Genomic DNA, 24726 nt, shown 5'->3' with positions numbered 1-24726 from the left:
CTGTGGGACCCAGGCTGATGCGCGCTGATGCCCACATGGAAGTGCCAGGCAGCGAGCCCAGTGTCCTTCTAGGATAAGGGGCTCACACGCAGGCACCCGAACACTTGTTGCTGGGGATTACAGTAGCCCCGCCTTATCTTCAGTTTCTTTCTGTGGCTTCAGTTACCTGTGGTCCGCTGCAGCCCAAAAACTTTACATGGAAAGTTCCAGAAAAGGGCACTTGGTAGCTTTCAACCTATACAGCCTTCTGAGTAGGGTGAGGACATCTCACGCCATCGCACACTGTACCGTCAGGACACAAATCTTCCCTTTGTCCACACTGTATTTACTCACCTGTTAGTCACGTAGTCACGGTCTCAGATCTCAGGTCAGCTGTTGGGATATTGCAGAACGTGTGTTCAAGTAACACTTTTTATCTAATAAGGACCACAAGGTGCAAGAGAGGTGGAGTCAGCAATTTGCATGGGCCAAAACTAAGCTGCAAAGTGCTTCCTTTAAGTGAAATGGTAAACGTTCTGGACTTCATTAAAAAAGAAAAACCTCCGCCGGCGCCGCGGCTTACTAGGCTAATCCTCCGCCTTGCGGCGCCGGCACACCGGGTTCTAGTCCCGGTCGGGGTGCCAGATTCTGTCCCGTTTGCCCCTCTTCCGGGCCAGCTCTCTGCACCCCATGGGAGACCAGGATAAGTACCTGGCTCCTGCCATTGGATCAGCGCGGTGCGCCAGCCATTGGAGGGTGAACCAACGGCTAAAGGAAGACCTTTCTCTCTGTCTCTCTCTCTCTCACCGTTTAACTCTGCCTGTCAAAAAAAAAAAAAAAAAAAAAAAAAAAAAAGAGAGAGAGAGAGAAAGAAAAACCTCCTATCCTGAGGTTGCTCAATCTACCAAAAGAACGAATCTCCTCTTGGTGGTGCTGTGCGGGAGGAAAAGGAAATCTCGGCTGGTTCTGCTGCCGCATCTCCAATCACAAAATCCACAGCCCAGGGCATGGCACGGGCTCGGCTAACAGGGAGAGGGCACTCGATTATAAGGGTCCCTCAGTCGGCAGTTTCAGGCATCTGCCAGGGGTCCTGGAACAGGTCCTCTGTGCATGCGGGGGGCTGCCGTACCTGCTTTCCGTTTCTGGCTCTGGTGAGCATGGGGAGGAGCCAGGCAGTCAAGGCTGGTCAGAAGGGTTGGGCGGGTGGCAAAGTCATTCCCAGGGCTTCATGGCTGGACCGCGCACAGGCACTCTGACCTCTGACCTGTCTCATTACCAGAACGGGAATGGATGGGAAGGAAAGTCATCTGGTTTGGAGGTCAAGTAGGTTTTTACTTCCCTTACTCGCTGGCAATAAAATCCGGTGTGCATTGGATTCCTGAATGTTGGCGCACAGCCCTTTGCTTCTTCAGACCTGGGAAGGCCAAGGGGGACTTCAGCCATCTGCCATGTGGGGTTTAATCCCAGTGAGCCCTCCCACTGTGGTACGGAGCGCGAAGGCATCGCTGTTTGTGCCGTGTGCATCATGGTCTCTGTGCAAGGTCAAGTGTGCAATGGCTCTAACTGCCCAGTGTCCTTGTATTCAAGGTTGTCTCCCTTGAAAAGTGGTTGCAGTGGACTTGTGGGTACTGGAAAATAGAAGTGGGAGTGGGAAATACTCTGGAAATACCACGTGGGGGTGCACTGAGCTCAGCTTTACACATCCGCCTCCCATTCATTCATTCATTCATTCATCCGTTGCTTTAGTCACTGCCTCACAGAGCCCATGGAACGGAGTTCTGAAGCCACAGGCCCCTCTTCCAGGGCTGCCCCCTAACTTGCCCGGTGAGCTCAAATCCTGGGAAAACCATTCCAGGCAAGGTGATGAGCATTGGCAGGGGGTGGGCAAGGAGCCCTTAGGCTGTTGGGAGGAGGCACCTTTCAGGGCAGAGTTCCAGGTCCAAGACCAGCAGTGAGACGCCCTGTGGGTCAGGACCTGGGGGCAGCCTGCTGAGGCTGAAGAGGGGCTAAGGGGTAGCAGAGACCTGACAGGTCCTTGCACGTCGTGTCCTTCTGCAGGCCTCCCTGGGCAAGGGGTATCAGCAGGAAGTGTGTGTCCTTCTCAGTGCAGGTGTGCAGGAGAAAGCTCACTCACGTGGCATCAGGGTGTGGTTCAGTCCCGCTGTTGCTGTGTCCTGGGAGCCTATGGCCTTTATACAGCCGTGTGCTTTGGCGTCTCCCAGGACCTCCCAGGCCAGGACCCTGCTTCCTCAGCTGTTCCTCGGGGCCCTCAACTGCCACCGCCAGGGCCTTGGTGAGTTCTCGGGAGCCTCTGTGGACTTGGCGTCCTTGAGCCTGACCTCTGCCTCACTGTGCAGGCTTTCCTGGGTGCAGGGTGAGCTCTGAGGCGCTCACTGGTTGCTGGTTGTTCTTCCCTCTTGGGGGCTGGTGGTGGCCTGGTGAGCCTGGGCTCTGGCCAAAGACCAGAAGCTTCTATGCTTTTCTTCTCTAGGGCCAGGCTGGGGTGTGTGTGTGTGTGTGTGTGTGTGTGTGTGCAAGTCTCTGAGATGGTGGAACCTCTGAGTGTCACTGGTGGGTTTTTGTGTGGCAGGAACCAGAAGGCGGATCACCCTCACAGTGGTGCAGCCTGGGACCCCTGCCCTCCCAGCCCACCCATGGAAAAGAGGGTGGTTGAGTAGCGGAGTCTTCACCGGGAACACTGACTGGGCCAAGGGGAGGGGCGTCTCTGAGCCAGAACCCTGGGCCATCAGTGCCTTGGCCTGGGAGGCTGTACCTGGAAGGCCTCAAGGTAGGTACCAGGGGACCAGGAAGGCTGGGGGGATGGGGGGTGGGGGATGTGGCAGAGGGGCTCCCTGGGGCCGCCCCGTGCTAGGAAGCAGCCTGAAGGGGGCACTGTGGCACATGCCCTGCAGACTGCAGCTTTGCTGTGGAGGGAAACAGAGGGTGCTCTTGGTGTGCTGAAAGTTCCAGAACAAATCATTAGGTGAACGAAGCATGGCACAGGGTCATGCCTAACCTCATCCACTTTTGGGGTAACAAGCGGCAAGCTGTATATTCCTCTGTATCATTTCTGCATAGAGGAACAAGGGAAGGAGACACCTTGCGCTATTCCAGTGGGCCCTCAGAGGCAGGAGCAAGAGTCCTTCTCAGTCCTGAGCGTCTGGACCCTAACCTCCGTCTTACCGGACAAGCAACGAGCAAGGAGGAGCAGTCTGAGGTGACGGGGACTGCCCAGGGGAAGTGCGTGAGGGCTGCCTGCTCAGGGAGGAGTCAGTCCCCTCGGCCCCTGGAGCCCTCCCAGGCCTGCTCCCTCCCGGGTCACACTGGGATCTGAGCTCCGGGCAGTGCTTCTCTGTCTTCCAAGATGGCAGCTGCTCCCCCCCAACCCTCTGTCACACTGGCCCAGCCAGGACAGTCTGGTTTCCCCAATCCCCAGAGACTGTTTTAACCTCAAGGATTCTAGCTGTTCCAAGAAGGGTGAGGCCTTTTATCCTTTAACCCAATGAGAAGCCGAGTGAGGTAACAGGTCCTGAATCCATCAGTTTATTACAATGTACACTAAAGCAGAATAAGTAAAAACTAGCAAAAAGAACATAGGAAAAGATGGGCAAAACAGATACAAGACAGAAACTCGATTGCAGAGAGCCAGTAGTGAACCAAATACCAGGCGTCCACGAGGACCTCTTCCAAATGGTCCAGGAAAACACTCCCCTTCAAGGTGCGGCCGGGTGGGTCTGGATGCTGCTGGCTGTCGGCAAGGAAGACAAAGGCCTTGAACTTCAGCAGAGCCTCCAGCGGTGGATGCCTTTTCCAAGGGAATGCTGGGACATCTCAGGAGCCGGACATCTCAGCTTCTAGATGTCAGCCTTGCACGGGAGGCTCAGACCCAAGTTAGCATTTGCGTGTTGTCGCAAGCTGTCAGCGGGCACTCACAGGTCTCCCTGATATGAGCCAGCAGTTCCCATGTGGCTCTGGGCCCCCTGGGCAGAGCAGTGGGCCTCCTGGCTCTCAGCCAGCACCAGGCTCAGTCACGGCTTGTGTTGCGAGGAAGAGCTCAGCATGGAGGGAGGCCGTCAGTGCTCAGTCGTATCAATCACGATCAGAACCCCAACCCAGGTTCACAGGCTCATAATGCAGCAACACACACCCCGCCGCGATCTACCCCTTGAACCGCAATTTCCAAATCACCCTGCCCTTTCTCCTCAACCAAGCTAAAGAGCAAACATCAACAGAGTTCACATTCAAAAGGAAAAGTGGATCCACGCCCGTTGATTGAGGAGGAAGGCTGACATCAGAGCATCCTTAACAGAAAAGTCACAAAAGACCAAACACACAAATCATTTTGTAGTGATAAGGTAGCTTTCCCTAGGTCTTTATGCCATGGTTTGTGGTTACTATCTGCAACAGCTTCGACTGATCTTTAAGCAATCCACTAAGAATTTCAATGGCTCCTGGGGCAGCCGGAGTATAAGGTGGTACATGCTGTGATCCGGCCCCCTGTGGGACTTCTTTAACCACAAAGTGTGCGCTCTGATCAGATTCAGCAGGGTAGGGGTGCCAGCAGAAGCCGGACAGGACTTCACGGAACTGACAGCGTTAGATCCCTAAGCCTGCTCGCTTGGAAATGGGACGCCCAGACCTGAACGGCAGCGGGTACAGAGCAGCAACACTCAGCGTCACTATCACACATGCGAGGGCCTACAGAATCCACCTGGAAGATCCGACTCAGGCCCCGAGAGCCATCTTTCTCGGTTAACTCTTTATGTTTCTCTGGGAGTTTAACCTTCAGGCAGGTTTCACAAGGACTGTTTGTCCACTTAGTTTCCTGCACAGTGATCGGTCTGTCCCTCTGTGGAAGCCAATCAAACACATGAAGTGTATCCCTGTCCTGAGTAGGTCACAGATAAAAGGTCCCTTCTGAGAGCTACTTACAGGACATCATTGCTTCTTGTGTCTGTGTCACTCTCCTGCGAAGGGCAGCTGCTGCACCATCAAAAGCGAGCACACCATTATTTCCCTGGTGAGCTGGGACATGGGCAGTGCAAACGCCTCTGTGCGTGGAGGCATCAAACACCATTCCCATAAGCGTCTGAACCCTAACTCCTTTCCATTAATCTTCCAATTATTTTGTGGCCATTTATTGCACGACAAGGCTATGCTGTGGCAAGTGACCAAAGTCAGTAAAAACACGACTTGGATGTTGGCCTTCTTGCAAAGAGCGCCTCACAGCCCACAGAGGAGACTATGAATCGACGAGTTAGGCACTTTGGGACGCATCTCTTTGCACCAAGGTGCAACCATTCAGAGCACACAGAGCAGCTGCTGTCCGAGAGAGCAGGCCAGAGGTCACGGGGGCGATCCGTCCGTAAACCAGGCATGTGTTAGTTCACGTGACCAGGTGGGACCCCATTGGCCAACAGCACGACCACGGATGTGTCCAACCCTCAGAATTTCCGGCAAGCCAACGAGAACTCTCGGGGTACTTCCCCAAGGCCCTTGTCCTGGCTGACCCCCTGCCTCGGTCTCTGCTGAGTCTGCCCTTTCCAGGTGAGATTTCGCTGTGCGGCTTTCGTGCCCTTTTGTTTGTCCAGGGACGGGTTAACCCCTGTGGGGCAGCTGTTCTCGTCCTTAGTGCCATGGGAGAGTTAGACAAATTAGCCAAAGGCTCGGTAGGCATCAAGGCCTGATAAGCAGTTCAATTCAGTTTTCAGCATATTGAGAACATGATGTGAGGAAGGAGAGTTCTTAGTCCAGACGCTCATGGGAATGCATTTAGTGTAAAAGAGTCCTCACCCCCAAAGAGACCACAAGCCATATCCCTGCCCATAAACAACACCCGGTCTAGAGTTCATATCTTCCTTTAAAAATACAACCTCTGGACTGCCAGTATGTTTGCTTTCAAACACTGGGGAGCTGCTGCTGTTCTACCTTCCACTTGAAATCCTGAGACCTTCCTGTCACACAGGGATGGGAGAGTTCTCCCCTAAATGTGGTCTGCGCTGCCCTCCGACCCCAGAGAACGAACACTGTGAGACTTCAGGGCTGGTCGTTAGCACTCAGTGGCTGAGTTCTACATTGTTCTGGAGCAGTACCAGGGGTCACTCTCCCTCCACCTGTCCACAGGACTCCTAGAATTTTACCAGGTCAGTGGGACCATGAACCACGCCATCATTTATTGTCCAGCCATATTACCTCAAATATTGACAACATTCCCTCTTTGCCTTGGGTAGGTCATCAGAATTGTTTCCTACGACTACACTATCATCTATATCGGAGTAGATTTTACAATCTGGAGATTTAGGTTCAAATTGTCTAAAACACACAGCTTTTACCACGGACTTAAGATACTCATTTGGCAACACAGTAAACAGCTAACCTACTCCCTTAAAGCTGTTTTGAAAAATTAATCTAATGGTAAAGAGACCCCTTCTTCACTGGGGATTGGTTCGCTCCCCAAATGGCCACAACAGACAGAACTGGGCCAGGCCAAAGCCAGGAACTCCCTCTGGGTCTTCCACATGGGCGGCAGGGGACTAAGCACTTTGGGTCATCACCCACTGCCTTCCCAGGAATATTAGCAGGAAGCTGGAGCAGAAGCCAAGAGTTAGGACTGGGACTGGCATTCTGGTATGTGATGCCAGGGATGAAAGCCCCAGCTCAACCCACTGGGCCACAGTGCTGGCCCCTCCTTTTCTCATTTGAAGTTGACCTTTGACTTTCTCATGTTTGGTTTGATCATTTTTCTTTCTTTCTCATCCTTTTGTGTTTTTTTTTCCCTCAGTGTCCTTATTATTTGTTTCTCTCATTTTGTCTTTATAGTTTTCATTTTTCCTCCTTTCTTCACTTTTTCATTTGTTTTTCCTGTCTGCCACTTCTTCATTTCTGTTTTTCATTGTTTTTTTTTCTTTTTCTCTCTCTCTTTTTAAAATAGATTTATTTGAGTTAGAGAGAGAGAGAGAGGGCGCTTTCATCTGCTGTTTCACTCCCCAAATACTCAAAGCAGCTAGGGCTGCACCAGGAGCCCAGAACTTCAATCAGGATTCCCACATGAGTGACAGGGACCCTGGTACTTGGGCCATCACCTTCTGCCTCCCAGAATGCAGTATCAGGAAGCGGAATTGGAAGCACAGAGTAGCCAGGACTTAAACCAGGCACTGCTATATAAGACACAGCCGTCCCTGGTGGTGACTCAGCCCACGGTGCCACATGCCTGCCCTGTCTTTTCTCATTTTAAAATTTTTTGCGTCTTCCTCATTTTTTTCCTATTTTTGCTTTTTTCTCATTTTCTTCTTCATTTTTTTCTTTCCCCATTTTTTCCTTTGCATTATTTTCTCATTTTTAATTTTTTAAAATTTAGATAGCATCATTAATCTCATCCATTACTACTGTGTGAGTAGTTCATATAGTATTGAAGTTACTTATTAGCATTAACTAGCTAATATAGTTGGTGTTTGTCTCACTAGTTAGTATAGTTAGTACAGCTAGCATGCAACTAGTTAGCATTACTAGTTAGTATGTGAAGATAGCGCAGCGAGGAGGTCACCCAACAGAGGGGCATGTGGTCGTTTACTCCTATGAGGAAGTCCTCGCTGGTCATCCCAGGCTCCCGAGGACCACTGGCCTGGGCAGCTCTGGCCAAGTGAAGCTAGCCTGCCATCTGTTAACCAGGCCCGGGTGGCCGTGAAGGTCACCCAGAAACAGGACAGGGACCCTGCAGCCCTCAGCGCTTTCCTGGAAGAGGACTGAGTGCAGTACGTCAATCACCCCGACATGACACGGCTCTCCAAGACAATCGGGAGGGCGGACAGACTGTGGTCACGGGACTCGGCAGCAGACAGCGGCCAGTCCTCTGGGTGGCCGAGCAAGCGCCTGGCAGCGCAGGCCTCAGTTGGTCCCGGAGGACTGTGCCGGCCACGCACTGTTGCCATGGACAGGGGTAATGCGCACAGGGAAGTGGAACCGGGCAGTGTCCTCCTGGATGCCGCCCTCAGTGTTAAACTGACTTCAGCCTGGGATGCAGGGGCTCCGACGGGCAAGATCTCAGCACATCTTGTGGAACTCCCAGTATTGCGCTCCAGAAATGCTCTAGGGCCAACAATACAACCCCTTTAATGCAGACTTGTGGGGTATGGGGGTGACTCTGGCTGCCGTGTTTACGGGGATCTTGCCACTTGATGGAGAGGCCCTGTGCAGCAGCTGGAGTGCACACTCACAGGAAAATACCAGCTTCCCTGTGCTGCCAGCCTAGGGCTGGAAAAGCTTTGGAAGACTTTACTGACATTCAACCCCGGAAAGAGGCCCAAACTAGACCGCACTGTGGGCCGCTGATAGCTCAGCGTGGTCCTGGAAGAAACTCCAAGACCCCGTGCTGAGCCGCTGGCTTGTCACCAGGACCCTCAAATCATGCAAGTCCGAGTCAGCCTGGGCTATAAGCCCAGAGCAGATACAAGAGTCCTTGTCAGAGCATAAATACGACAGTGCCACGGCCACACACCTCGTGCTGTGTCGTGAGATATCCCGACAGAAGGGCCCCAGCATCAGGGCGAAGCCCAGGCTTCAGGCAAGTCCCATCCCTGGCAGCCCCAAAGCTCCACGGAGCTCCTCCGTGCCCCTGAGTTGCAAAGTGCAAGTGGCGCTACGTCTTCCCACCTGCCCGTTTCCCTCCCAGGCCCTGCTGCCTGGGGAGGAGAAGAGTCAGGGCAGTGCACAGGCAGAGGCGCCCCGTGCCTGACAGCCACCTGCTCAGCCTGCAGACACGGACCCCTACTCCCAGGTCAGCCCCAGCCAGGCCCTGTAGCACCCCCTCAGTCCTCCGCACCAGGAGCAGTGCTCACGACACAGAGGAAAGCAATGGCTCCCGTAGAGCACATGCGCACAATTACACCCAGGCCGGGCAGCCAGATGCCTGTGACTTCGGCCACTCCTTCCAGCAAGGGCCAGGGCCGACAAGGGGTCTCTAGAATACAGCAAGGGCTGGGGTGGCAGGGGGGTCCCTAATGGGATACAGCAAGAACCATGGCCAGGAGAGGGTCCCTATGGGATATAAAGGAACCATGGCCAGAGGGGTCCCTATGGGACACAGCAAGAACCATGGTCAGAGGGGGTCCCTATGGGACACAGCAAGAACCTTGGCCAGAAGAGGGCCCCTATGGGAAACAGCAAGAACCATGGCTAGAAGGGGCTCCCAGGGGGATACAGCAAGAGCCATGGCTGCAACAGGGTCCCCAGGGGGAATACAGCAAGAGTCGTGGCTAGAACAGAGTCCCCAGAGGGATACAGCAGGAACCATGGCTAGAAGGAGTTCCCAGGGGCATACAGCAAGAGCCATGGCTGGAACAGAGTCCCCATGGGATACAGCAAGAACCATGGCTGGGGCTAGGTCCCTAGGGGGACTTTCTCCGTCCCTGAAGGGCTTTGCTGCCTGCCATCCGAATAGCCAGGCCATGGATTCTGGGGGAAAGTGGCTCATGTGGAGTCAGTGGACAACTGAGGGCAATCCCAAAGGGCAAGGGTGGTCATGCCACGCTCCCTGAGCTTCTTTTCACACTTGCAAACGCTGCTCGTGAATAAAAATCTTAACTGTATACTGCCGCCCCCCTCAAGCTTATTATCTTTGCACATTTGCAAATATTCCTCATGAATAAAAATCGTAACTGCGTGCATGTATGGGGTCCAGGGAGATGTCTGGGTATGTGTACACACTGTGGAATGGGTCGTACATAGGTGCATCCGTCAACACAGAGGGACAAGTGCTCCCTGATCTCATGTCTATGGGGAATCTAACAGCATCGACCTCGTAGAAAAAGAGAAGAAAGGTGGTTGTCAGAGAGAGGGTGGACGAGGGGTGTGTCCAGTCTACGATGTATCAGGTGCTCAGCGGGAAGAGGCTCTGAGATCCACCCACCCCCCTCACCCCCACCCCCCGCCCAGGAGGCAGACTCTAGTGTCTAATAAGGCAAAGTTCAAAGCAGCTAAGACAGTCCATACCCACTGCCCCGCACATTCCCAGTGGAGAACAAGAGACCCCGAGTGCCACGGTATGGGGGCTCAGCTGGCTGTGGACGCCAACAGCTGCAGGTGGGAGCCAGGTACCAAGTCCACGCGCTGTGTGCCCCAGAAGCCAGAGGCCTTTATGCAGCAGACCACAGAGCAGGTGTAACAGCCGGGTCTCATCTACAAGGCGTTCAGGTGAACAGGCACCAGCTCCACCCTGGCCTTTGAGGGCACTGGGCAAGCTGAGAGGAGGACAGGGCCTCTCCGCCTCCAGCTGGGGAAGCCGCCAGGAGGGGACAGTGTTTCCTGGGCTGCCCACGCCTCCCCCACTCCTCTCTATCTCCTCTTCTGGGTCTCTGGGGGAGGGGCTATGGCTCTTAGTGAATGGCCCTTTCTTCCGAATCTTACAGTCAAATGGATCCACAAAGACGGATCACGGAGGTTTTTCATCCTCCGGGCAGAGACAGGTGCTGTCTCACTCCAGTCTGAGCAGGTCTCAATGAGTACTTGGAATTCATTCAAAAACATAAATGGAAAAGTGGCTTCAGAGAATTATCACGGGAACCGCCAATAGCAACAGAGGAGTCACAGTGGTCCCCAAGGGATACGGCTCAGAGCCATACGCAGGGCAGAGATGCAGGCTCTGTGTGCCACCTCCCAACACTCTCGTGACCTGGGTACTGTCTTCAGAAGGGCCCGTGGGACATTTGCTCCTGCTAACACATGCTCATCCTGCCCTGAGGCCCACAGCACAACAGGATAAAGTGGTCCTGTGGACTAGCTCGTGTGTCGGGAGTCTGAGAGGTGGCAAGGCCACGGCCCCTAGGGGGCGCTCGGCTGTGCTGTGCTGCTGAGTTCCCTGGGTGACAGTCAGGGAGGTAACATAGCATAGGGACGAGAATCCACCTTCAGCCAGGGATGGCTGGGAGAGGCCTTAAAGAGATTCAACAGATACACTCACACAGCCCCTAACACATGTCCTACTGGGTGCCTCAGCCAGCCAGGGATATCTGGAGGGAACTCCAGAGATGGGCTGTGGGGTCCCAAACCCCCAGGAACAGCTGCTAGATGCAGCATGTGGGTGACCAGGACTAGAGGCAAAGCTGCAGTGCAGAGGGCTCCAATGTCCATACGGCAGCAGCCACTGGAACCGGGCAGAGAAGCCCAAGGGAGAATGTTCTGGGTGTGGGAGGCCGGGACACTGGTGCAAGGACTGTCCCCACCCGAGAAGCCCACCTGGCCCCTGGCCCCACTGGAAACAACAGGGCGCTGGAAACCTGCTCACGCGCAGTTCCTGGGGGACAGGAGGAGTCCCGGTTGCCTCGTGTCCTAATGCAAGGACTGATGGGGCCTGGGAACTCAGGCAGCTCCCGCAGCCCTCGGGAGCACCCCGCTCCCGGAAGTGGCAGGTAAGAAAATCGATTTTCTAATTGACGCAGGTGCCAGTTCCTCTGCTGGGGCCCCTGTCCTCAGAGTCGTGTCATCACGGGGGCTGATGGCAAGCCCCTCTCCCAGCAGGTCACCTGGCCTCTGCCTTGCCAGACGGAAGATGCCGTTGTCTCCCACCAGCCTCTGCGGGCGCTGGCAGGTCTGCGACCCTCTAGGGGCGCTTTCTCAGGGCAGCCATCCTTACACTGAAATCTGTTATTAGCATACTAGTGAGTACCAACACAGCACCCAGCAGGAAGGACTAACAATAGATAGACAATGGCCTCACCTACAGTCACTCCAAGGAGGACTCAGTTGAAAATACCATTCAGATCTTAACGCTTTTAGGGGAATGGCGATATCAAGTTTTCCCAACCAAAACCCGGATCTCCCCATGGGAAGCCACACTGTGTATTGGGCTACCACCTACAAAGCGACAGCCGAGAACAGTCCTGTGAACAGCCGGCTGCTGCGGGAGCTGGATGCCAGGATTCAGGCTGATAACCAAACCCCTGAGAGAGGTCTTAAAGGCTGCTGAAACTGACCCACTGGAATAGACAGGGAACTAACACGGGGCCTTTCAACAGGCTTAGGGTCAGCTGACAACGGCCCCTGCACTGGGGATACCTGAGACAAGTCATTCTCCCCACTGGTAGCTGAAAGGAACAACCTGGGGGTACTCACCCCAAAACCGGGCCCATTCTGTGGCCCCTGGGCTACCTTGCTAATCAACAAGACTCAGGATGGCCTGGATGCTCGGTTGCTGCTACCGCACTTTCGGTGGAGAAAACCACGGACTCTGGGCCTCCTGAAGCTCACACTGCATGCCAAGGAGGAGGGGTTCCAGAGACCACAGGCGCCCGTGGCTGACGGGGGTGGGGGCCCTCACTGACACCGGGCTCTCCATTTTGGCTCACCAGGGTTCACTCTCGAAGGACGCCAAGGCCTCGACCCAGCTGCTCCCCTGGATTCCGAAGACTCTGAGAGACGAGCTCACTCTTGCATAGAGACCATACAGCAAGACTCCGCCCCTAGACCGGACCTACCAGATGCACCTCTGCAAAGCCCGGATGTTGAATGGCTCACCGATGCAGGAGTTGCACGAAGGAAGGGGTTAGAAAGGCAGGGTATGCCATAGAAGACCTTACTCAAGTTACGGAAGCCTAGGCACTATCGCTCAACATCTCGGCTCAAAAGGCCAAACTTACCACCTTGCCTGCAGCCTTCAAACCGGCAAAAGGCCAGAGACCCAATGTCCACACCAATGCGGACTACACATCCCTGGTGCTACCTGCACATACAGTGATTTGGAGACAAAGAGGCCCGACGACTGTGAAAAACTCCCCCGTTAAACATGGCCAAGAGACCCCGGCCCTCTCCCTGTCTTGGCATCTCTGGAGGTGGCTGTAGTTCACTGCAGGGGACACCAAAATGGCAACCATTCCACCCGAGGAGATGGACTGGGAGAGCAGAGGGCTGCGGCTGGGGAGGTTCCGCACGAGTGGCTCCAACACCCCGGCCTCTACAGGGTCGGCAGCACCTGCTACGGAGCCCTCTCCAGCCACGCCCCGCACGCACACCTCCAGAGCAGAGACAGCCCCGCCCCTGCTGCCGCCCGCAGCTCTCTCCTCTGAGCCGGCCGGCGCTGCTCCACCTGGCGTGTAAACAAATCTCCCTCCTCCGCTGACCTTTACCCGTGTCCCATCCTTGCAATCCTTCTTGCATTCGAGACAGGAGCCCGGACCCAAGCACCCCACGACGAAGAGACTGATAGCGAGGACTCCAGGGCCGGGGCGGGGGGCGGGCTGCCCACCTGCTTCGTTGATGCTCCCATCCTGCGCAGCCTGCAGGGCGCGTGCAGGGAGCGGGAGCTCTAGCACGTGTCGTAAACGTTCATCTTGTCGGGGCGCTGGAACACAGGTGCACAGGTCCTCTCCCCCCGCCCCCATCTCTCACCGGTGGGAGCCTCCACACCGCCTTGCCCCTCAGAGCCGGTGTCAGGCTTTGTGTCTTCATAGAGAATTCACGGAAGCCAACAGATCAAGAGAAGACTGCTGAGAAAAGAGAGCTGGGGACTCACGGTTCCCGAGAAGAGGGGCCCACACCCCGCGCAGGGCCACTCAGGGCGGGGCGGCGGGCAGAGGGACAGGGGCCTGGGGTCAGGAGCTTCGTGGTGCTTCTCCAGGAAGGACCGGTGAGGCGGAGCGAGCAGGCACAGGAGGGGCCGCGTCCTATAACGTCAGGGCCCTGGGCAGGGCGCCCCCTGCTGTCCGGTCCTGCCCTGCGGAGATCAGGATCCCCCCCCACAGACCCTGATCCAGGAGGCGGTTGGGGCTCTGTGGATTGCATTTGATTCCTCCTGCTGGTGGGGATATGATGGTGACAAGGGAGCAGGAGGCCACAAGGTGGCTCAGACCTGCGGTGGGCCTGTCCGGGACAAGGCGCGCCCTCCATGTGCACAAGGGCAGATGCTAAAGCTTCCTGGGCAGCAGCAAGCAACGTGGCCAAACCAAGGGCTCAGCTCAAATGCCACCTCCTCAGGGACGCCCTCCCTGCCTGTGCCACTACAGGGACAGCTTCCCGCACCCCACCTCTCCCTCCTGCTTACCCACTCCATCCCCTGCCCCTGCCCCTGCCCCTGCCCCTGCTCCGCTCAGCGCACCTGCCGTGGCTCCGACCTCACCCAGAGCAAAAGTCCTCAGGGCGGCCACAGGGCCCGTGTGTCCTGGCATGTCTCCGCTCACGGCGGCTGCAGAGCCCGTGTGTCCTGGCGTGTCTCTGCTCCCACCCTTGCCCCTCTCTGCCCCCAGCAGCCCCAGCCCCGCACTCCCGTCCCCTGAGCCCGACTCTGTCTCTGCAGCCTTGGGCTCTTCTGTCGCGCTGTCCTGTCCACTGTGCGTCCCCTCGAGCGTCAGCTCCACAGAACAACAGGGTTGCTCTCCTGGTTCTCAGGCCTCACCCTGCGTTGTGCCGGCAGCCCAGGGCAGGGCGCGGCACACAGCAGGGGCTCCGTCCACAGTGAGTGAACAGCTCTTACCTCCACCTGAGATGTGGTCTTTGTGGTCTGCCGCCCTTGCTCACGGAGGCCCTGCTGCTGCCAGCCAGATCCAAACACCAGGGCCCAGCAGCGAGTGGAGCAGGCCGGGGTCTCCATCCTCCTGGGCCCGTGGCCTAGTGGGAGAGACAGAGCAAACCTATCAGTGGTGCTGTGGACCATGGAAGGTAAAGTGACGAAGGACCTTCAGACCCCTGGAAGTCACTGGGAGAGCAGCAGTGCCATGGGCAGTGTTCCAGGCCAAAAGAACAGCAAGTTCGATCTATTAATTCAGCTAATTCTACTCCAGTGACTTGAGAGTAGAGAGAGAGGTGCAGGTGGGTCAAGTCAGCAGGTATCCTCTGAGTGGCCTCCCTGGGCCCAGTGTTGTGTCCGGCGTTAGGGGCTGTGATGGCCAAGATGGGGTGGACACCTGGATGCCCCACCGTCCTCACCACCCCCTCTGCACTCTCAGACTGCACACCCACCTCAAGCTCCAAACCAGCGACCTGCACACTTCTGCTAGACTCTGTGGCTGGCCTTTCCCAAAAGGCTGCCATGCGTGGTACCCAGCAGGCCTCGTTCACCAGGGTCACCCTGCTGAAGCGCCTCCCCGCCTCCCAGGCTCCTGGGAAAGCTAAGCAAAGCCCAGGAGCCCTGTGTTCCCTTGAGAAGCCAGGCAAGTGGAGTCACGTGGGGCATCTCATGCCCTGCCTTGGGCCTGTAGCTTCCCATGCACAGGCCCTGATAGCCCAGGAAGTCAGAGACAAGCCTTCCTGACTTGGGGAGCTCCTGGTCACGCAGGAGACTCCATTTCCAGGTGGTCCCAACAAAGAACAGAGCCCCTGGTCACTATGTTCGAGCCCCAGGGCCAGGTTTACAAACAGCTCTGTTGCTTCAGGGCTGGGGTGTGTGGGCTACAGGGCCCCTCTGCTGTCTGGGTGCCATCCAGCACTGTGCGCCTCCTGGAACAGGGGGCCGGCCTGTTCAGGTGAAGTACAGGTTTTGCCACTAGTGGCTTGCGTTCCCTGGCCATCAGGACACAGAGTCCAGCACTGCTGTCCCTTGAAGCCTAAAATACTCACTCTGGGCTTTTACAGGGAGTGAGTGGGACACCTCACCTCGCAGTGACAACAGCAGCAGGAACTTGTCCTGCGTGGGTGTTATTCCAGGCTGGCTCCTGAGTTTCCCCTCTGTGAATCCTCCCCAACACAAAGACGGGGGGATTTCAATACTCCTGGTTACAGATGAGAAAATAGACTCTTCGGACTGTGCTGATGTGATGGCTGGAGTAGGGGCAGCCATACATCAGCCATGAGGGAATGAAACCAGCATTCTGTCAGTAGTATGGTAAAGAGGTGGGTGGCACCTGGGCCACTGAAGACACCATTGGGTGATCAGACCACCCTGGCGCTGCCCACCCTGGGCCTCCCTTCCTTTCCACCATCATGAACACCACACTTGAGATGCCTTTGTAGTCTCAGCCACTCCGTAGGGCTTTCTGTCCCTTCAACCTCACACATTCCTAACCAAATCAGCTTTGGAGACTGCATGACTAATTCTCTGCCCCAACCAGTTCCCCAGAAGGCTCGGGGCTCTGGTCCTGTCCCCTTTCACACATGGAAGCAGCTCAGGCCTGCTGTCTCCCGTCAGGCAGTGTCTATCTGTCTGCTTGTCTGTGAGCACCTATGGCACAGGCTGCCTCATCTTGTCTGTGCACCCAGAGTCTGCACACAAGGGCCCTCAGCACACCTCAGGGACCTTGCCACACCTGCCGCATGGCCTGAAGCCCCCAGCCATGCGAAGTCTGGGAACTTCCGTGGCCAAACTGTCAGATCTCACCTCTGTGCCTTTGGGAATGGAGCCGCCGACTTCCTCCAGCTTGGTTCTTCCTATAGCAGCCACGGAGCCAGGATGCAGAGGAGAGAGCCCACGAGCTGGGAGCCAAGGCAAGTGAGGAAGGGAAGACGGACACATCCTGTTCCACACTGTGCTCTCTGCGCATTCTGGAAAGATCTCTGGCATGCCTGTAGGGAGCAGGGTCTCAGAAACCCCACAGTGAGGACCTGGCCCCAGGTCTGCTGGGGGTGGGGAGAAGCCTATGCCCCCCCACCCCGTGAATAGGGGACTGCCCATGAGCATGATTCTGTCATTGCCAAGCCAGGCCAGGGCACTGCTCAGAATAGAAAGAATTCATGAACGAGATTGGCACCACGCTCTGTCTCCCTTCAAAGCAGGTGATTTTCTGAGTTTCCCAGCCCGCAAGCGGCCAGAGCCTGGGTTTGCAGTCCAGCTCCATGTGTGCTAGCTCCGGCCTGGTCTTCTCCCTTCTCTGAGGCTCGGTTTTTGTCCTCCATAGGGGAGATGCGGGCTGTTGGCCTAACGTGTTAATCCTCTGAGGTTTCACATGGTTAACGCGAGCAGTCCAGCCTGCATCGGGCTCTCGGCAAATGTTGTCTGAATCCACTGGGTCTCCAGTGAATGCCCTGTGGGTGTTCATTTTGGAGTTTTGTGGGGTGCTCAGGAAGTTGGGTCTGGTGCTAGCCTAAATCCTCCTGTTCCAGCTCCAAGGGACACAATTTAGCCAGCCACCAGGAATACTCAGAACCCTGCAGATGAACAGTGACAAGAAGCAGGTGGCAATTCGGAGTGGCTCTAGGAAACGAAGCAGGCAGAGCGAGCACAGGAAGCAGGAAGTGGAACGGCAGGTGGCATCAGGCAGGGCCGTACCTGGGTGCTGGACGATGTCCCCAGGAGTTGCCTGCCCCGACCTCCTGGCTGTGCCTACTCCCTCTCAAGTGGATTTTCCCTTCAAGATGGCGCCGTGGGCACCAACTGTCTCAGCAGCCCAACAGTCACGGAGCTTCTCCTCCCCCAAGGTTCTACCCCTAAGACCAACCCATGAGACCTCACTGGTCACTTGCCCAGACCTTAGCCAATCTCTGGGCTGTACTGATTGGCCAGCTCCTGGTCATGTGACCACTCTCTGCAGGCTAACTTGGGAGGTGCTTGCTCTGTTTCCAGGTAGACTTTGTGATGCCTGAGAGAGCAGGGTTAGGGGTTGAGCCTCTGGTCCTCCGTGTTCAGCTCCTAGGAGGTGCCTGCTCGTACCCTCCTCACATACCCTCCTGTCTTCTGTTTAAGAATCTACAGCAGTAACTCTCCCCTTCCCGACTTTTCATCCCTACCAAAAACAGAGCAAGATTCGGGATTGAAGCTGGAATTTGGGATTCACTCCCAGCTTCAAGGCTGTTCCTAGTCCTCTTTTCATCAGTTAGTCACTGTGAATGTATTTCCCATGGGTCCAGTGTCCAAGCTGTTTAAATCAAGCCATTACCTTAAAAAGATACCTGATAGAAACTTTTTTTTCTTGGAAGTGAGGAAACACCATAGAGGTCCTTCTCCCGTTACAGAGGGGAGAGGAAATACATTTGTCCTATAGCTGCTCGCTGGCCTTGAGTGGAACATGTCAGCCAGAGCAGGCATCTCTCTTCCATCTGCACACCTGCTTGGTCTCTCAGTGGTGGACTACGATGGCATCTTTGACCCCCCTTTGCTCTCACTCTTGGTCAACCCTACCAACACCTACTTGGGCATCCTCACCTCCCTGTTCTTTGCAGCTCTGTCTTTCCCTTGTGTCCCTCCCGTGACTCTGTCCCTATCTGCACCCACTTTCCTGTCTCCTCTCCAGCCTGACCTTCCCATCACCACGTTGACGCTGGCACGTCACTGCTCTGTAACTGTCCATGGTTGCCCAGTGCCTTAGGGAACCAGGTGCCTTGAAGACCTTTTATAATCCGCTCCCCCCGGCTCCTTTCCTGCTAAAACTGCCACCTTCACATCCGGATGCACCTCCTGGTCCCTGAAGACACCACGCTCTTCCTCGTGAAAGGGCTGCCTGCAGGCAGGTGGCCATCCCACCAGCACGCTCAGTCCCCTCTCTCCATGCATCTCATCTGTCCTTCAACACTGAATGAACTCACACCCATCCCCCTACAATGTTGCTGTAGCTTCTGTTACCTCCATCCATTCCCTCCCTCCCTCCACTGGTTAATGGTTCTTCACACACTTGCTTGCTGTCACATGGGTTTAAGATCCCCTCTTGATAGAAATGAAAGGCATAGAGGGGTTCATTCCCTAGATGGACTCTTTGCTGCTGAGGGCCAAAAAAAAAAAAAAACAAAAAAAAAAAAAAACAAAAAAAAAAAAAACAAAAAAAAAAAAACAAAAAACCAGTGACAAAAAACAGGTGGCAATTCAGAGTGGCTCTAGGAAATGAAGCAGGCAGAGCGAGCACTGGAAGCAGGAAGTGGAACAGCAGGTGGCATCAGGCAGGGCCGTACCTGGGTGCTGGACGATGTCCCCAGGAGTCGCCTGCCCCGACCTCCTGGCTGTGCCTACTCCCTTCAAGATGGCGCCGTGGGCACCAACTGTCTCAGCAGCCCAACAGTCATGGAGCTTCTCCTCCCCCAAGATTCTACCCCTAAGACCAACCCGTGAGACCTCATTGGTCACTCTCTCTGACCCACGTATTTGAGTGTCAGATTCCTCATCCATAAACTGAGGTCAGGCTTGGTGGGGGGGAGGGGCGGGGTGGGTGGAAAAGGCAAAGCCTTCCTTAAAGTAAAATGCAATGCTTCACTTGGACATCACAGGTCAAGTATATAATGGTCTTATTTAAAGAAGCCATTGCCAGAGGGAGGCTGAGAACCTCTTCCAGAATTGTGTGTGGTTACTCTCTGCAGGTTCCTGCTTATGGTAGCTGCTTCCAAGGCAGCAATTCCAGGACAGCAGGGACCTCATCTATCTCACCCATTGCTGTAGCCCCATCATGGGAAAGAGACTGTCACATAGTAGGTATTCAGTAAGTGTTTTTGATCCACTGAGTTGACAACCCTTTTTTCTCCTGCCTGGTAGAGGAAGTGAGAACTTTGGATTTAAGTCATAGAAATTGCTCTCATTGGGCAGAAAGCCAACACCATCCAAGAAGAGTGAACCAGGAGGATGAACTAGAAAACCAAGACGAAGCAGGCGAATAGCCCAAGCCTCTGCAAAGGGAGTGGAGGTGAGCTTTTGGAGTGAGCTGCGAGCAAGGCCGGGGCAGGGAAGGCCGGGGATGTGGCTGCAGGTGCAGTGCGTGAGCACTGGTTCCTTCCTGGGCATCAGCCACTGCTGCGACTGCTGTGCTGTGAGGCTCACTTTGCAGGGTGGATTCCTTCTCGTTATTTGTTTGTGGGATGAGCACTTGGCATAGTGTTTAATATGCTACCTGGGATGCCTGCATCCCATGTCAAAGTACCTGTGTTCACGTTCCAGTTCTGCTCCTGATTCCAGCTTTTTGTTCATGTGCACCCTGGGAGACAGCTGGTGGTGGCTCAACATCTGGGTACCTTCCACCCAAGTGGGTGACCCACAGTGAGTTACCAGTTCCCGACTTTGGCCTGGCCCAACCCATCTGTCTTGGCCATGTGTGGAGGGAACCAGTGGAAGTGATCTCTGCCTGTCTGTCCCTCTCTTTCTGCAAATCAGGTAATAATAACAATACTTTTTGTTTTGTAACCTACCAAAATCTTTTCTGACTACAGAAGTTCAACATGTGGTTTTTAGAAAACTGAGTAATTACAGAAAAGTATGGAACAAACAAAAAACCCTATCAGTCCAGGAGCAATCTATCACCAGGAGCAATCAATGTAACATTTTGGTCACCATGTTATGGCAAATTTCCTTGATACTGTTCGAAGGCTTTTTACATTCTGAGGTAGTAATATATCATCATGTGTACTTCTCTATTTCCTTTGAAGCTCCCAGTACATTTCATTTGTAGTGACTACAAAACTGTTCGCTCACTGACAGCAATGTCCTCTACTCAACTATTCCCTGTACTTGGGAACGTGGAAATCTCCAGAGTGTTTTCAACAATCTCTCAACAGTGGGCAGGTGGGTCATTTCGTGAGGAGTAGACTTTCTTCTTCCTTTTTTCTCTTTAGGAAGTTGTGAAGGGACTGGAGGCCTCTTCTTGCCTCTGTTTTTCCAAATAATCAGACTCATGTTCATCATCCAAGCCCTCCATTACCATGACCAGGCCTTTTGTACTGAATATGTCCCACGGGCCAAGCCTCTGCCTAGAGGCCGACATTACAGCAGTGTCGGGGACCTTCATGTCTAAGTGAACAGGCATGGAGACATCTGCTAATAGTTCCGGATTCTTGCACAGCTTGAAACTTCTTCCATGAACTGGGAGGGGTGGGAAGAGTTGGTTACAACAGATGATCTTTCCACACTCTGGTCAGGTGGGAACTGTCGTTTTTAACGGTGGATCCCCTTTCATACTTGCTCTAAGATGAGTCATGGAAGATTCTTCAGTAATTCCAGTTACGCTGGAGCTCAGGCAGTCCAGCGGAAGTGAAAGGAACAGCAGAAGGGAAGTCTGTGTTGATGAGCACATGGCACAGATGAGACAAGGAGTTTCTGCATACTTGTTTTTTTTTTTTAATATTTATTTTTCTTATTTTAAAGACAGAGAGACGGGGGTGGGGGGGAGGTCTTGCATCAGCTGGTTCACTCCCCAAATGGCCACAACGGCCAGGGCTGAGCCAATCCGAAGCCAGGAGCCAGGATCTTCTTCCAGGTCTCCCACATGGGTGCAGGGGCCCAAGGACTTGGGCCATCTACTACTGCTTTCCCATAGCAGGGAGCTGGATCAGAAGAGGAGCAGCTTACTTGAACTGGCACCTTTATGGGATGTTCGCACTGTAGGCCAGGGCTTTAATGTGTTGTGCTACAGCGCCGGCCCCGTTTTTTGTTTGTTTGTTAAGATTTCTTTATTTGAAAGGCAGAATTAAAGAAATAGAGGTCTTCCATCTGCTGGTTCACTCCCCAAATTGCTGCAACAGCCAGGACTGGGCCAAGCCAAAGCCAGGAACTAAGAGCTTCATCCAGTTCTCACACGTGGCTGCAGGGGCCCAAGCACTTGGGCCATCTTCTTCTGCTTTCCCAAGTGCATTTGCAAGGAGCTGGATTGAAAGTGGAGCAGCCAGAACTTGAACTGGTAACCATATGGGAAGCTGGCATTGCAGGTGGTGGCTTTACCCACAATGCCACTGGCCCCTCTGCATCCCTTGTTTTGTCTTCTTTTATCTTCATGACAGTCACTTTGTGAGTTGTCCACAGGGTTCTTGGGGAAGCTGAGATCCCCACTCACACCCCCTAGCCTTCGAGCCTTTCCTGCTGTGAGCGCAGAGAGCTGCTCTGTGAGCCTCTGGGGTCCTGAGAAGGGTCCGGAGCAAGACTTCCTGGGAGCTGTGGGGCAGGGGTCATAGGGTTGGGCGGGGACCGGAAGCCCAGCTGGTGGTTTGTGGGGATGAGATGAAGAGGCTGTGTTATTAAACATGTTTTTAGCCCTTGCCTCTTTCCCTGCTGCACCATGGTCTTTTTTGCTTTTGATTTGTTGAACTCTTTATTTAGTAGGGACATTAAGCCTTTGACCATAATGTCAACTAAAGATATGTTATTTCAGTAGGTTGGAAAAAAAAATCTTGATTTTTGAAAATTGTTTTCACCTGCAGTTGACAGATTTGGGAAGAACTGACATTTTTACACCAGCAAGGTCTCCTCTCCCTGATCATGGTATATTCTCTCACTTGACTGAGATGTTTACAGGGTCTCCTCACCACATCCTTGGGGGCTAACTGTTGCTGTCATGCCTGATCCACTAACGAGGAAACTGAAGTTCACAGAGGTTAAGTGACTTTCAAGGTCATCTGGGAGCTGGACCTGTTACTAAAGATAAACTCATTAAGTTAAGGGAGTGGTTCAGGGGTCAAGCCAGCCCCATGGGGCTCCAGATTACAAGACTCAGAGTTCATTTACTGATTCCATAGATAATATCTTGCATTAGGTGTTTTAAGGAACCTAAGGCCCTGAGCAAACAACATAATAACTGCCTATGGCGAGACCCCAGACAAGCCAGAGTCCACCCTGCCATCGCGGCACCCCCAGGATTACACTGACCCCCCCGTCACTGACCAGTCAAAGGAAGGCCACCAGCACTGCGGACCAACAGAGGCCTGCATGCAATCGGATCACGCATCTCAACTCCAGCTTCCATCCTTAAGACTACTTTCCCTTAATCCCTCCGGGAGTCTTGGGTATTCAGCCTTAGCTCTCCAACTCCTTGCTTTACACTTTGCAAATAAAACACCTACTTCCGCCTACCTCCCCAGTGTCCATGACTGGCTAACCACACAAGGCAAGGGTGAATCCAGACTTGATCTTGCCTAAGTACTTCAGAAAGTCTGTCGAAAAGTGAAATTAAAAGATAAGTTTATTTTGGGGGGCCAGCGCTGCAGCATAGTGAGTGGGTAAAGCTGCTGCCTGCAGGGCCAGCTCCAGTTCACGTCCCAGATGTTCCACTTCCGATCCAGCTCTCTGCTATGGCCTGAAAAAGCAGAAGGCCCAAGTCCTGGGAGACCTGGAAGCAGCGCCTGGCTCCTGGCTTTGGATTGGCCCAGCTCTGGCCGTTGCGGCCATTTGGGGAGTGAGCCAGTGGATGGAAGACCTCTTTCTGTTTCTTCCTCAACCTCTCAAATAAATAAATCTTAAAAAAAATTATTTTGGCTCTAAAATTTTTTTTTGAAATCCACACATAGTTGTTTTGTAATAAGGATTTTCAGGAACTTTTTTTTTAAGATTTATTTTTTTGAAAGTTAGAGTTACACAGAGAGAGGAGAGGCAGAGAGAGAGAAGTCTTCTATCCTGTGGCTCACTCCCCAACTGGCCACAACTGCGCTGATCCAAAGCCAGGAGACAGGAGCTTCCTCCAAGTCTCCCACGCAAGTGCAGGGGCCCAAGCACCTTGGGCCATCTTCCACTGCTTTCCCAGGCCATAGCAGAGAGCTGGATTGGAAGTGGAGCAGCGGGGACTAGAACCGACACCCATATGGGATGCCAGGGCTTTAGGTCAGGGTATTAACCCGCTGCACCACAGCGCTGGCCCCATCAGGAACTTTTTGAAGATCCCTTGTATACCTTAATTTTCAAAAACTTTTTGCACAAAAGATAAATTTATATTTTAATTTTACTTCCATTAACGTTTTGAAGCCCCCTCATATTTTGATGATCTGTTATTAGGTGTGTAGATGTTTAGAAATATTTTATCCTACTGTGCTGAATCTTATATTAATATAATATATAATTAATATAGTCTTTATCTCATAAACTTTTGTTTAAAGAAGTACCTTTAGCCGGCGCCATGGCTCACTAGGCTAATCCTCCACCTAGCGGCGCCGGCACACCGGGTTCTAGTCCCGGTCGGGGCGCCGGATTCTGTCCCGGTTGCCCCTCTTCCAGGCCAGCTCTCTGCTGTGGCCCGGAAGGCAGTGGAGGATGGCCCAAGTGCTTGGGCCCTGCACCCGCATGTGAGACCAGGAGGAAGACCTGGCTCCTGGCTTCAGATCAGCACGGTGCGCCGGCCGCAGCAGCCATTGTGGGGTGAACTAACAGAAAAGAAAGACCTTTCTCTCTGTCTCTCTCTCTCACTGTCCACTCTGCCTGTCAAAAAATAAAATAAATAAATAAATAAATAAAAGTCTAAGATATGCCTCACTGAAGCACAAAATACATTCGTTAAAAAAAAAAAAAAAAAAAAACTTGCGACCATACCTCTCCAACTCCACCCAGTTTGAGTTACTGATGTCACAAAGTTGTACCGGTAGGCACTGTGTGCCCTAGGGATGGATGGATGGATGGATGCAGGCAGAACTGAGAAAGTCGTCTCTGGGCACAATTTTACCTGGGGTGTCCTCTCGCCTTCCTGTAACATCTGTAAGGCTTTTACTTAAATGGCGTTTTTGCACCTCCTGCAGACTGAGCCACCTCCTTTGCAAAGGCTTCTTGCAGTCTTTGGAGGCTGACTTAGAAATTCTCTGCATTTTTAGCGGCGTCGTGTCAAATCAGTGGGTCTCCCTGCCGCCTCTCCCAGGGCCCGCTCTGGCACGCCTAACCTTTGAAGCGCTTTCCTCTCGCCTAACCGTCGAAGTGCTTTCCTGCGTTCTGCAGGAGGCAGCCGGAGAGCGGCGCCCCGCGGGCTCCGGGGCCGCCCCTGCCTGTGCTCTCAAGAGCAACTCTTCCTCCATCACCACCATACCTGCACCACCGTCGCCACAGGGCCGCGGGTCACGACGACGAGCACAGGCCGCCCCACCTTCAGCCGCCCCCTACACCTGCCCTTGGCCAAAGGGGAAGAGGAGGGACACGCGCCCGGCCGCAGCCACTTCCGGAAGTGACGTAGGAGT

The 24726-nt window shown here is 53.9% G+C and overlaps 1 long non-coding RNA gene across 3 annotated transcripts; it reads right to left on the bottom strand.

The window, feature by feature from the left end:
- Positions 1-3506: 3506 nt before the first annotated feature.
- LOC103349154 (uncharacterized) lies at positions 3507-24705 on the bottom strand. Of its 3 annotated transcripts, XR_016214983.1 has the most exons (4): positions 24579-24705; positions 16277-16461; positions 14438-14571; positions 3507-3727 (listed from the first exon to the last, which is right to left on the bottom strand). It is a non-coding gene; the product is annotated as an uncharacterized LOC103349154 (long non-coding RNA). The 3 variants fall into 3 exon arrangements; XR_016214982.1 differs by having other exon boundaries at positions 3507-14571; XR_007922003.3 differs by having other exon boundaries at positions 3507-14571; positions 16277-17043; positions 24579-24698.
- Between the last annotated feature and the right edge of the window lie 21 nt (positions 24706-24726).

The sequence above is a fragment of the Oryctolagus cuniculus genome, chromosome 10, assembly GCF_051225735.1.
Source record: "Oryctolagus cuniculus isolate XC-2025 breed Fujian yellow rabbit chromosome 10, ASM5122573v1, whole genome shotgun sequence".
Taxonomy (NCBI): domain Eukaryota; kingdom Metazoa; phylum Chordata; class Mammalia; order Lagomorpha; family Leporidae; genus Oryctolagus; species Oryctolagus cuniculus.
This window is presented reverse-complemented; position numbering and strand designations above follow the sequence as displayed.